This window comes from Elephas maximus, chromosome 4 (genome assembly GCF_024166365.1).
Source record: "Elephas maximus indicus isolate mEleMax1 chromosome 4, mEleMax1 primary haplotype, whole genome shotgun sequence".
NCBI lineage: Eukaryota > Metazoa > Chordata > Mammalia > Proboscidea > Elephantidae > Elephas > Elephas maximus.
The window spans coordinates 25,115,682-25,130,176 of record NC_064822.1 but is presented as its reverse complement, the minus strand read 5'-3'; the positions used below and the strand labels follow the sequence as shown (position 1 = coordinate 25,130,176).

General features: G+C 39.4%; 1 protein-coding gene across 3 annotated transcripts in view; it reads left to right on the top strand.

The window, feature by feature from the left end:
* Nucleotides 1–14,495, top strand: part of JCAD (junctional cadherin 5 associated) — a 71,412-nt gene that overhangs the window by 2,683 nt on the left and 54,234 nt on the right. For 2 of the 3 annotated variants that reach the window (XM_049881723.1, XM_049881721.1), the window contains exon 2: nucleotides 189–251. The gene's annotated coding sequence lies outside the window, so the exon portion shown is untranslated. Of the gene's footprint in view, nucleotides 1–188; nucleotides 256–14,495 lie in introns of all 3 variants that reach the window. The other variant, XM_049881722.1, reaches the window with a different exon arrangement.

Genomic DNA, 14,495 nt, shown 5'->3' with positions numbered 1-14,495 from the left:
TAGAGTGAAACAATTGTTCTGTTGTGGTTTTTATTTTGATAAGCAAAGACTATCTCTGAAATCCTCTGGCCCTAATGCTGAACCCATTACTGCAGTTTATTTGGTTTTTAACAGATGTTGTTTTTCACCGTTAGGATGGAAAGGGTTATCTCGCTCATTAAAACCTTGCTATTGTGCTTTGTTTCAAGGGTCTGCTGACTTCAGGAATGTCGAGGGCCCCTCACTGGCGAAAACCAGCCGTCCAAGGAAGGGTAGGTCTGTCTTCCAGTACTTTGATATAGCCCTTAAACACTAAAAGTCGTTCAGATAATACCGGAAGCCCCAGAATACTAAAACTTCATTTATCTTGTTTTGCATTTGGGTTATTACCTTTATTTTCTTTACGTATATTTTTCAACAACTTTCGGTAGAGAGTATGGTTGGCTACATTGGCAAAGATTTATTATCAGACAACCACATATCTTATAGTTGGCTTATTGGTTATCTATTTAGAGCTTACCTATTACGCGTGTTTCCTCTGTATGTAGATGAAAGAATTTAGATACTTTTATGAAGGGACACCAAGAATATTTCATACAGCAGGGAAAATAGCAAGTACATGTATAGGAAAAATAGTTGGAGAAATAGAAACCTCACTGTTAACTGGTGGCTATCTCTTGGTAGACTGGGATTCCTGGGAACTTTTACTTTTTGCTTAAGTAATGAACTTTGCAGTGTTTACTTTTGGAATAACTTTGTATGAATTTTGTAATTAGAAAATTAATAAGAATATAAAAATTATGTGAAATAATTTAAACTGTCCCAGTTTTATAAGACCTTGACTGTTTTATTCTAAAGAGATTTAAAAACAAAACCAAAACTAGTGAAAGTTTAGTAGAATATTTTAGAAAACTTTACATGTGGTCCTTGACATACATGATGATAAAACCAAACCAAACTGATTGCCATCAAATTGATTCTGATTCATAGCGACTCTATAGGACAGAGTAGAACTGCTCCATAGGGTTTCCAAGGAGCCACTGGTGGATTTGAACTGCCGTCCTTTTGGTTAGCAGCCGTAGCTCTTAACCACTACGCCGTCTATATGATGATAATGGAATAAAATTCTAACCTATTATAAATTTTACAGTTATTATTGCAAATAGCCAAAAATCCCAGAAGATTTAAAAAAAAAACCTCATCCAATTTCTGTCCTTTCTTTAATGACTTCTAATCTTTCAGAAATGTTAATGAGGTACTTAGGGCCTCATAAAAATGGGATGAGGAAGCCAAAGCAATAATTGTGTGATACAGAATTTAGAGTCGAACGAGAAAGCAGGAATGTGTGTGTATTCACGTAAGTTGTGGGGAGAAAAGCAAAAAAGAGGAGTTAGAAGAAATACTGTTTATGAAAAAAGTAAAGGGCATAATACTGGGCATTTTCCCTCTTTGCTGTCTTTTTGCATCAATGTCTTAACCCTGACCCAATCCAGCAAGATTAGCATTCGAGGATCTTAGACCCAAGTTTCTCGTCTCTCTCTCTCTCTTTTTTTTGGTCACCTTTAAGAAATCTAACTTGGTGATGGATGGATGCCCTATTAAAATGATGACTTCACAGATTAAATATGCTTTATTATGAGATTTTTAACAGCTTTTGGGCCCTGGCAGCACTGCTTTTTGCCCTGTGGTATGGGAACAACGGTCTGTAAGAACTTATTGTCCCAGGACTTCAACTGGAACTGTGGAGTTGCTTTATTTAATCATTAAGACTGAAAAGGGAAATGGCAATCCTATTGCTCATAATAAAATACGCAGTTCTCCCGTTTAAAAAAAAAAAAAAAAAGCTGTAGGAAGCATCAAAAATCCATGTATCAGCAACCTACTTTGTTCTGGCTTGTTTTATGTCTTGGCTATTTACCTCTTGTATAAAGAAAGTACTTTGTTAAATATTAATCATAACATTAGACCTAAACGTTGTCAGTTGAAGAGCTATTTACACCAAACTGCCAACAATTTAAGAAACCAATTACATCTTAAGTATGGAATGTCAGTGAATACAACTTAGAAGTTGTAAATTTTTTAGAGGAGTGACAGTGTCTAATCAAGACCTTTAGAATACTGTCTGAAATTTTGCATTAGTTTTTTGCAAGCAGCAAAAAAATTCTAGGCTTACTAGGAACAGGTTAAGATTTTCTATAGCAAATAAGATGCGTTTACTATGTACAGGAACTTATGTAATTAGCTATTCATGTATTATTTTCTTCAGTGTTGTTTGTCAGTTGTCAATGAGTCTTCCAAATACGTAGTATATTTTCAAAGACATATTTTCCTAATCCCACCTAGGCAATTCTTTCTTTTTAAATGCCCCCCTCCCCCATGATGAAATAACATTAGTTTAAATTATACCAAATTGTCAGTATTTGATCATTTTTGACCTAGTACATTTCAGGGCAAACAACAAAAAACCAAACCAGTTGCCATCCATTCAATTCCGACTCATAGCAACCTCCTAGGGTTTCCAAGGCTTTAAATCTCTATGGAAGCTGACTGCCACATCTTTCTCCTGTGGAGGTGCTGGTGGTTTCAAACTTCTGACCTTCCTGTTAGCAGTCAATTGCCAGAGTATGGTAAAATACAGTAAAGTCTAAAGGAAAAAAAAAAAAAAAAACAGTCCGATAACACTGCTAATATTTTGGCGTGTTTCCTTTTAGTGTCCCCCACCCCATGCCTCTGTGTGTGTCTGCATGTGCACATGCACATGTCAGTATATATACTTGTATATGTGTATATATGTATATGTGTATTTATGTATGAAATTGGGATCACATGGAATCTACTGTTTTGTAGCCTGTCCTAATTATTTAACATGGTATTGTGAACACTTCCCTGTTCCATTATGTATTTGAAACAGTAATTTTATACATGTGTACATATTATAGTCTACCTTCTGAATATATCAGAATTTTTTAAACCATCCCTTAAATGGATATTTAGTCTAATTTTCCATTATTAGAAATGAAACTTGGATAAGCATCTTTACATAAAATTGTATGTATCTGATTATTTCATTAGCATGGATCCCAAGAAGTAAAATTACTAGTTCATAAGATTTCAAAAAATTTTAAGATTTTATTATATATTAATAATTTTTGAGGAAGAAAATTATTTCCTTAAAGGAAACACCCAAACCCCCACGTTTGTACACCCACAAACAGGATAGCCCATGTAGCTCACCATAATAAATATTACTCTCTAAAAGCTTTAATAATTTGATAAGTGAATGATGGTATTTTGGTTTAATTTATATTACTTTGGTTATAGGTAAGGGTGAACTTTTTTTTTTCCATATTTATAATTGGGTGTTTGTTACTTTATTAATTTTCACTTCATATTCAGGGCAAATTTTTAAAAGGAGGGGAAGGTCTAGCTGATTTAATGAGCTTATTAATATTTTGTTTCATCTCAATATCTTGAGGAACCCTATAAGTATAAATATCAGAATAAAAAAATTATTTTTATACATGGAAAATAAAAAATTTTTTTTTTTTTTTGAGGAGAAAATGGTACTTGTCAAATAGCATACACTCATTTGTCTCAACCTCTAGTGATGAGAGTATCCATAACTGAAATAACACCACTTAGACCATAACAGAAACCCTGGTGGTGTAGTGGTTAACAGCTACGCCTGCCAACCAAAAGGTCAGCAGTTCGAATCTACCAGGCACTCCTTGGACACCCTATGGGCACGGGTTTGTGTCTTTTTTTGTTTGATTGTTTGTTTTAGACCTTAAGATCCATAAGGGAAGGTGTTGGTTGCATCTCATCTGTCTTTACATTCCCTAGCACAGAGCTCAGTGCCTGGCACATCCAGTGCAAAACACGTCCTTTGATCAATTTAAGTTGGAAGGAGTGTGCAGCACCTACTTCCTTGGCCTGACTCCCCTGCCCGCCCCAGCCCCCCAGTCCTTGCCTCCTCCTCAGCCCTGTGGCTGTTCGGCTCTGTTCTCCTGGTTGGCCTCTGCAGGGTGCTAATGAGGCCAAGGTCAGAGATTCTATCTTCCTGTGACCTATTTAGCTTTGTTCTGTGTCGGGACCACAAGCTGTACTCTCTTTGCTGTGGCCAGCTGTCTTAGAAAGATATGTTGTTCATCATAATGGAGAACACACTAGAGAGAGTGGGTAGATTTCTACAGCTAGGGGAACTCTAAAGAACCTCTGGTTCAGCCTTCTCATTCTCCTCTTTCAGGACTGAGGTCCAAAGGGGTTCTCTCCTTTTCTCTTGTGTGGCACCTCAGGCTCAACTCAACCCAACAGATACATAGGTGGAGAAACAGAAATTCATTCCTACAATGAGGAGGGTGGACGAGTCAACTCCATGTTTAGATGCTACAGGATTGTTAATAACTTCCTAAATTTGCAGTCCTTTTCATTTGAACATAAATGATACATCCACTATTTAAAGAATAAAGAAGTCTGCCACACAGTAGGATTACTTTAAGCGGTATCATTCAGGTTCTTTGGAAGGGACAAATAATTTATCTTTGATAAAAATCCATATGACAGTGATTTTGGAAAAAGGAAACTTTGTCAGAGTAGCCTGGTTAAAGCAAAATTAAATTACCTATGATCCTCTCAAACCCGTAAGTATTTCCTCTTTCTGTATTTCTCTCAGTGAAATGACCATTACTCCAGTCACCAAGGTGAAAACCATTGTAATTCTTCCCTTGAAAATTACTCTTTTGTTCCTTTTTCCCTCTTCTCCCTGTACAGTACAGTATAAGGGGCTTTTAACTACTTGGCCTCCCTTATTTCCTTGCTCTAATCACTTTCCTTCTATGCTTTCCTGCCAGATTCATCTTAAAGCAACTTTCTCTTGCCCAAACCCTTTTGTGGTTTACCATTGTCTACTCAAAGTCCAAATTGTATTAATATTGCAGATAAGAGTCGCTATTTCTATATATTTTTTTCTTTCAAAAAAAAATTTTTTTATGTGGCTGTTACTCATTGCTCCCTGACTTATCATAGATGTAGTTTATTTGTTTTTCAGCTTCACACAACAAATTCAGGGGTAGCTGCATGTTACCAACGAAGAGCCTGAAACCCAAGGTCTGCTGCAGGTCACAAAGCAGTTGCGTGGTATATTTGTGAAGTAATCGTAGTTTTGAGTGTTTAAAAAATAATACTAGTGTTGCAGTCAAGACACTGCCCGCAAGTGAGGCATCAACCCTTGTATATCTGTGTGTGTGTCTGTATGTGTGTAAGGAAAGAAGTCAACTCGAAGAGCCACCCCAGTCCCAGAAAATAAAGAATTCTTTTCCTTTTTGGTACACAGTTTTTATTTTACTGCCACCATTGTTTCAGTCTTTTCATGTTTATATTTGTGCATTATTTGGAAAATTAGGAAACTTTTTGTTGCTGCTAAGGAAGGAAATAGATGGGTAATCCTAAAATAGTAGCATGTGCTTTGAAGCTAGACAAATCTGGGTTCAAACCTTGGGTGGCTGCTTGGAAATCATATAACCTGAGATTCTCAGCCTCAGATTTGTTGTCTGGAAAATGGGCACAGTCATATCTGTATCAGCAAATTTTCTGGAGTATAAAATGAAATAAAGCATGCAAAGCAACTAATATAGTATTTGGCATATTTGAGGTACTCAATGGGTGGTTGCTATTATACCTTGCATGTATATTGCTATTCTGAGCTTATAGGGTAAGCTTTTCCATGTGATTTGTGTGTGTGTGTATATTTTTTTGGGGGGGGGAGGGTGGTAGATTAACCATGAATTGGAGGATGGCCTTGGTGAACAGAGACCTGTGTGTCTACTGGCGAGCTATTTTGAACACTTGACAGCTTGTCATAAGCATTTTCAAGGGGGGCAAAAACTAAGGGTAGAACACAAACCCAGCGATGGCATGAAATCAATCAAACAAACAAAAAGCCTATCTGGAAAAACCTGACTTTTCAGCACCGTCATTCCTACACCGTCCTTTAAACCATCTAAATTAGAGACTGCATGCTAATAAGTATTTCTTTTTTGGTCTCATCCCATGAAAGGGTGATTTAAACTGTCCAACAGAGGTGAGCAAGAGAATTGTCACTGACCCTGTCTCTCCCCCCCCCGCCAGTTGAGTGTCACTCGTACTTTGATGCCTTCACTGCTTCTTCAAATACAAGTTCTAAAGGTTGTCAGTGTGTATTTTAATAACAGAAGACAGGAAAACCCCCAAAAGTTTACATTTGTCTTAACTATTTTTTTCTGCAAATGTTGCACACTTGTCACAAAATCTACTACGAAAAGAGAATTTTTATAATTCCAGGCTTTCCTCTTTCTATATACCCCATTACAAAGTTTATTTTAATCAACAGCTTGTTTCGCATACCTCAATTTGGGCAATACCCAACGAGGGAAGGACACGGCTGGAGGCAGGTAAGAGGTTCTCTGAGTCAGGTGGCTGGGTCTAGCCCTGACTGCTCTCTAGTTGAACAAACATTACCACTCTCTTAGCTGTCTAGGGCTGCTATTAACAGAAGTACCACAAGTGGATCATTGCGTCTAGTTTTTGAGATAAGTGGCAGACCCATCCATTTTACAGATGAGAAAACTGAGGCTCACAAGTTAAGTAACCAGATAAAAGTCACCTAGCAAGTAGAAGAGCCAGGGTTTTCGGTTTCCAAGTCCATGGTATGTTTACTGTACTCTGTCTCCTCTCTCTGTGTGTATGTAGGAGAAAGACTTAAGTAACTTCCACCTGAGATGAGAAGATGCTGTTTAATATACATTGTGGTTCAGTGGTAGAATTCTTGCCTTCAATGCAGGAGTCCTGGGTTTGATTCAGGCCAATGTACTTCCTATGTAAAACAGTACAGTGGTACGGTGGCTAAGCATTCGGCTGCTGTGCAAAAGATTGACAGTTTGAATCTGCCAGCTGCTCCTTGGAAACCTTGGAAACCCTGCTGGCATAGTGGTTACGAGCTAAGACTGCTGAAAGGTCAGCAGTTCAAATCCACCAGATGCTCCTTGGAAACTCTATGGGGCAGTTCTATTCTATCCTATAGGGTCGCTATGAGTCGAAATCAACTCGATGGCAACAGGTTTGGTTTTTTTGGTTTTACCCGTCTCTCAGTGGAGGCTTAGGTATTGCTGTGATGCCGAACAGGTTTCAGCAGAGCTCCCAGACTAAGGTGGACTAGGAGAAAAGGCCTGGTGATTGATTTCCGAAAAACCAGCCACTGAAAACTCTATGGATCACAATGGTTCGGTCTTGTGCATGGGGTTGCCATGAGCTGGGGGCCAGCTGAACAGCAGCTAACAACAACAACCAGTCAGAGAAATAGATCCCTAAGGATACATATCTCATTTACTGGATTGTCAGTGTTTATCTAGAGTTTTAAAATTGCCATATGATTTTTTTTTTTAATGGTGGACTTATTCTATGAATATATGGATTAGCAAATAACAAGAAAACCTGAAAAGAAAAATAGTGAAGCCAAAAGGGGGAAAAAAAAAAGCTGCCATCTGGCTTTCTCAAACCAAAGAGGAAGAGAGAATACAAGTCTCAGCATTGAAGATCCAAGTGGTTTCAAGGGATTTCAGGTTTCCCTTTTGCTTCAGCAGTTTGGGTTTATCTGACAGCCGGTGAAACAGTGGTTAGAGGCTTTGGGGTGCCAAGGCCCTAGTAAGCTGTAGGTAAAGTGAGGCAGGAAGCAGAAGACAGCACTTTGCCTTAAGGAGATTGATTTCTTTTTATGCTATGCTCTCAGAACTCTGAAAGTAGCTTCGGTTAGTAGCTGGGAATTTTCTTGGAAATGATAGACTAGCCAAGTTTGCTATAGAGAACAGAGCAGTGAACTTGTTAGACGAAGGAGTTTCTCACAGGTCGATGGGATCTTTGAACCTGAAAACTGTTTCGGAGATCATCTGGTTCACCCGCCTGACTATCGCAGGAATGACTTCTGTATCAGTGATTTTCGAACTCTAAGTGGGGACCCACTAGTGGATCATGAAATTTGTTTAGTGAGTGGTGACCATCATTTTTAAAAAATTAAATAGAACAGAAAACAGGACAGTGCATTTCAGGCTGTAAAGGTAAAATATTTTTCATTTAATGTCTCAGTTGATGTGTGTGTACACACCTACATTGGGTTGCTATAAAAACAAAAAAGTTTAGTATCCACAGTTACCTGAACAAACCAGTTGTTGTCCAGTCGATTCTGATTCATGACACCCCCATGTCTATCAGAGTAGAACTGTGTTTTCCGTAGCTCATTTTCTGGAAATAGATCACCAGGTCTTTCTTCCAAGGTGCCCCTGGGTGGACTTGAACCTCTGACCTTTCGGTTAGCAGCCAAGTGTGTTAGCTGTTTGCACCACCCAGGGACAGTGACCGTAACCTCTGTTTAAGAATCTCCTGGGTAGCGCGCTCACTGTTTTCAGAGGTAGACCCGACCTTGGTAGACTGTGCTGTTAAAGTATTTGTTCTTATGTGAAGCTTAAATGTTTCCTCTGCATTAGTGTAAAAGAAGATATTGCCCATTAGATATTTAAGTTGGTAAAGTGGGGCCATTTGTCTTTTGTAGTTGTATCCTTGCTCAGCTAATACCAGAACTTTCTTGCTTATCTGAGATTATATCTAGGCATCCACACTATCTTGGCCAGTCTCCTAGATGTTTTACTGAGTATGTGATACAGTGGAGTAGGAAAAAGTAAACATAGTGAAGAAAAAAGTTCTTAACTGGCTGGAAAATTATACTTACAAGGTGATCTTACAGCAAAGCCTGGAGGTAGAGCATTTTTGACTTAGAATTAATCTTCCAGAAGCCTTCTGTGGCCTCTTGGACAGGGTCCCTTACATGTCATCCTGTTCTTACCACTATCATCGTGCTGTGACGTCATGGACAGGTTGCGGGCTCCCTGCCACTAACAAATGTGTATGCTGTGTTTTCATTGCCTGTTTTCCAGTTGTCTCCTCAGCTAGACAATAAACTCCTCATGGGCAAGGAATGTGTCTTATTCACTATTACAGTCTTAGTGCCTGGTGCTTTATCGGCACTCAGACTATGTGTTTTAAAGTTTGGAACTATATAAAAGAATGTTGTTCTAGGTGATCTCTTATGGAGGTTGAAATGTCCATTTACAAAAGACTAAATATGTGGGTGATGTAAAGCTGGCCTGAATTTGGAAATTGAAAGTAACCTACCAAATGATATGGAAGGAATTAGGAAATGGTCTAAACTACATGGTAAAAATTAGTACTAATGTGAAATCTTTCCATAAAGCAAGTAGCCCTTCAAAGACAAACTAGAACCATTGTTGCATAATAAGTCCATGATCTTATATATGCGTGGCGATTTGCACTTTTGCATATTCCTATGGGGCCTCAGGATGGCCTCGTGAGATGGGAAGATAGTGATATCCCATTTCGCAGATCAGAAAACTGAGGCTTGGTGAGGTAAATGACCTACTCCAGGGGCCATAGCTAGGAGTGAGTGACAGGTGCTGTTGTTACGTGCTATCCAATCGGTTCCAACTCATAGCAGCCCTGTGTACAACAGAAGGAAACACTGCCTGGTCCGGCACCATCCTCACAATTCTTGCTATGTTTAAGCCCATTGTTGCAGCCACTGTGTCAGTTCTTCTGGTTGAAGGTCTTCCTCTTTTTCACTGACCCTCTACTTTACCAAACGTGATATCCTTCTCCAGGGACTGGTCCCTCCTGATAACATGTCCAAAGTATATGACACAAAGTCTCGCCATCCCCACTTCCAAGGAGCACTTTCATGTACTTCTTCCAAGACACATTTGTTTGATTCTTCTGGCAGTCCATGTTATATTCAGTATTCTTCACCAACATCATAATTCAAATGCATCAATTCTTCTTCAGTCTTCCTTATGCATTGTCCAGCTTTCACATGCATATGAGGTGATTGAAAATATCATGGCTTGGGTCAGATGCACCTTAGGCTCAAAGTAACATCTTTGATTTTCAACACTTTAAAGAAATCTTTTGCAGCAGATTTGGCCAATGCAATAACTTGTTTGATTTCTTGACTGCTGCTTCCACGGGTGTTGATTGTGAATCCAAGTAAAATGAAATCCTTGACAACTTTAGTCTTTTCTCTTTTTATCGTGAAGTTGCTTATTAAGCAAATTGTGAGGATTTTTGTGTTCTTTATGTCGAAGTGTAATCCGTACTGAAGGCCGTGGTCCTTAATCTTCATCAGTAAGTGCTTCAAGTCCTTTTCACTTTCAGCAAGCAAGGTTGTGTCATCTGCACATTGCAGGTCGTTAATGAATCTTCCTCCAGTTCCGATGCCACATTCTTCTTCATGTAGTCCAGCTTCTTGGATTATTTGCCCAGCATACAGATTGAAAAAGTATGTGAAAGAATACAAACCCTGATGCACACCTTTCCTGATTTTAAACCACAAAATATCCCCTTGTTCTGTTTGAATGACTGCCTTGTGGTCTATGTACAGGCTCCTCATGAGCACAATTAAGTGTTCTGGAATTCCCATTCTTCGCAATGTTATCCGTAATTTGTTATGACCCACACAGTCAAATGCCTTTGCACAGTCAATAAAACACAGGTAAACATCTTTCTGGTATTCCCTGCTTTCAGCCAAGATCCATCTGAAATCAACAATTGTATCCCTCCTTCTATGTCCTCTTCAGAATCTGGTTTAAATTTCCCGTGGTTCCTTGTCGATCTATTGCTCAACCACTTTTAAATTATCTTTGGCAAAATTTTACTTGCGTGTGATATTAATGATATTGCTTGCTAATTTCCGCATTCTGTGATATCACCTTTCTTTGGAGTGGGCACAAATATGGATCTCTTCCTGTTGGTTGGCCAGTTAGCTGGCCACATTTCTTGGCATAGATGAATGAGCACTTCCAGTGCTGCATCCATTTGTTGACACATCTCAATTGGTATTCCGTCAATTCCTGGAGCCTTGTTTTTCCCCAGTGCCTTCAGTGCAGCTTGGACTTATTTCTTCAGCACCATAGGTTCTTGATCATATACTACCTTGTGAGTGATTGAATGTTGACCTGTTCTTTTTGGTACAGTGACTGTGTGTGTTCCTTCCATCTTTTTTTGATGCTTGCTGTGTTGTCCAATATTTTGCCCATAGAATCCTTCAGTATTGCAACTTGAGGCTTGAATTTTTCTTCTGTTCTTTCAACTTGAGAAATACCGAGCATGTTTTTCCCTTTTGGTTTTCTAACTCCAGGTCTTTGCACATTTCATTGTAACACTCTGCCTTCTCGAGCCACCCTTTGAAATCTTCAATTCTTTTACTTCATCATTTCTTCTTTTTGCTTTAGCTAGTCTACATTCAAGAGCGAGTTTCAGAGTCTTTTCTGACATTCATTTTGATCTTTTCTTTCTCTTTCCTCTTTTTAATGACCTTTTTGCTTTCTTTGTGTATGATGTCCTTGATGTCATCCCACAACTCATGTGGTGTTTAGTCATTTGTGTTCAGTGTGGCAAATCTATTCTTGAGCTGGGTTCTAAATTCAGGTGAGATATGCTCAAGGTCATGCTTTAGCTCTTGTGGATTTATTTTAATTTTGTTCAGCTTTAACTTGAACTTGTATATGAGCAATTGACGGTGTGTTAGTCAGTCCCTGGTCTTGCTCTGACTGATGATATTGAGCTTCTCCGTCATCTCTTTGCACAGATGTTGTCGATTTGATTCCTTTGTTTTCCATCTGGCGAGGTCCACGTGTAGAGTCACCGCTTACGTTGTTGAAAAAGGTCTTTGCAATGAATAAGTCATTGGTCTTACACAATTCTATAATGAAATCTCCCGCATTGTTCCTGTCACCAAGGCCATATTTTCCAAATACAGATCCTTCTTCTTTGTTTCCAACTTTTGCCTCCAATCACCAGTAATTGTCAGTACATCTTGATTGCATGTTTGATCAATTTCAGGCTGCAGAAATTGGCAAAAATCTTCAATTTCCTCATCTTTGGCATTAGTGGTTGGTGGATAAATTGGAATAATAGTTGTATTTAGTGGTCTTACTTGTAGGCCTATGGATATTATCCTGTCACTGACAGCATTGTACTTCAGGATGGATCTTGAAAAGTTCTTTTTGGCTATGAATGCAATGCCATTTCTTTTCAATTTGTCATTCCTGGCATAGTACACCATATGATTGCTTGATTCAGAATGGCCAATACCAGTCCTTTTCAGCTCACTAATGCCTAGGTTAAAGATCTTTATGTGGTCCATTTCATTTTTGATGACTTCCAATTTTCCTAGATTCATACTTTGTACATTCCATGTTCTGATTATTAATGAATGTTTACAACTGTTCCGTCTCATTTTGAGTCATGCCACATCAGCTAACAAAGGTCCCGAATGCTTGACTCCATCTACATTCTTGAGGTTGACTCTGAGGAGGCAGCTTTTCTCCAGTCGTATTCTGAGTACCTTCCAACCTAAGGGACTCATCTTCCAGCACTATACCAGGCAGTGTTCCGCTGCTATTTGTAAGGTTTTCACTGGCCAGTTTTTTCAGAAGTAGACTGCCAGGTCCTTCTTCCAGTCTGTTTTAGTCTGGAAGCTCCACTGAAAACTGTCTACCATGGGTGGCCCTGCTAGTATTTGAAATACCGGTGACATAGCTTCCAGCATCACAGCAATACCTAGTCCTCTGCAGTATGATAAACTGACAGCATTTGTCAGCACTAGAGCTGGGATTAGAACCCAGGATCCCACCCAGTACTGTGCATTTTAACTATACATGCAACCAGGTTGTGAAGTGTAATGTTACAGTAACAGTCACGATAACTTACATTTTGTCAATTTTGGGGGTATGTGTACTCTGTACAGCAATCCTTTGAGTAAGTTAAAATGGGAATTATGAATACGCTATTTTTTTTTAATTAGGTAGTGGTTGGATAATAGAGTTAAATGCTGTTGATTTAGAAGGCTGGTATCTCAGATTGGAAACAGTTTATTTTTATTTACTCAAATGATTTATTTTTTGTTGTTGAAAACATACCCAGCAGAACATACACCCATTTAACAATTTCTACGTGTATAGTTCAGTATCACCGATTACTTTCTTCAGTTGTGCAACCATTTCCACCCTCCTTTTCTGAAATGTTCCTCCACCGTTATTATAAACTCACTGCCCTCTGAAGCTTCCTAGCTAACCTTGGAGAGAAACTTTAAAAGGGCTGTCCTTCTAGTCCAGGAACACTTTGAATGCCCATGTCCTCTCGGAGTCTCAGCATTCCCTCATGGGGGCTAATGTAATTGATGTGTTAGTGATGGGCAGCTTGCTACATCTTGAGGTAGCCCATTCCATCTTAAGTAGATAGAGATGCAGTGCAAAGCTAATGATAGTAAGGATTAGCACAAGCGTGGGATTGTCTGTTAGGGGAGGAGGTTAAAGTTAGTGTGGGTGTGGAGATGTTAGGATGGAGAAGGTAAGAGTGTAAGCCCAGGGATGAGAAGCCATCTATGAATTTGAATGGCGGCTAGGAAGGGGCTGCACTAGTGGGTTCTCCACTAGGGCTGTGGCTGTCCCCCACGTGCCTTCTCCCTGACCTGCCAGCTCTGTGCACTGTGGGCAGAGGCACTTGTACTTCCTACTGTTGTGTCCCACTGGCCTTTGAGAGATGAAAACAAATGAGTTTCCAACAGTTAAAACACTTTTCACCTTTAAGGTCATAGTGTGCCGTTTATGAGTTTAAATCATTTTTGAAAGATGTTTTTAGCTCCATGCCATTTAAGGTAGTATAATTATTGTGCAACCTTGTCCTTATTGGACCAACTTGCCTAGCCCCAGCGATTAAGTGCTCAACTACTGTACTAGCCGAAATGTTGCCGGTTCAGACCCAGCCATAGGCACCTCAGAAGACAGGTCTGGCGATCTACTTCTGAAAGATCACAGCCTTAAAAACTTTATGGAACAGCTCTACTCTGCACACGTAGAGTCATATGGGGGCACCAAGAGTCAAAATCAACTCAACGGCAACTAACATCATACATATTTTGTGGGGCAATTTCTTCTTTAACACCCTAACAAATGGACTGCATCACCAGCCAACTATGGGTTGGATTCTGGCCTGGTCCTTGGTGTGTTAGGCGTCCAGTTTGAATGCAGTGTAATTTGCTGTTCTTTTAAGAGCCTGAAGCATTAAGAGAGAGAAACTCTGTGTCTAAGGCCTAAACTGTGGTGTGGACTGCACGTGTGACACTGAGCCAGTGGGTCTAGGGACCTTGGCCTACCAAAAAACAAAAATACCAAACCTATTGCCATTGAGTCGATTCTCACTCATAGAGACCCTATGGGATAGAGTAGAACTTCCCTGCAGAGTTTCCAAAGAGCACCTGCTAGATTCAAACTGCCAACATTTTGGTTAGCAGATGAGCTCTTAACCAGTGCACCACCAGAATTCTGTTGCTCAGTGATTTCTTTACTCCTGGTGTAATTGTACCCAAAGTCTATTCTAGATGCCACCTCCCCCTCTCATACACATGTACACACAATTTA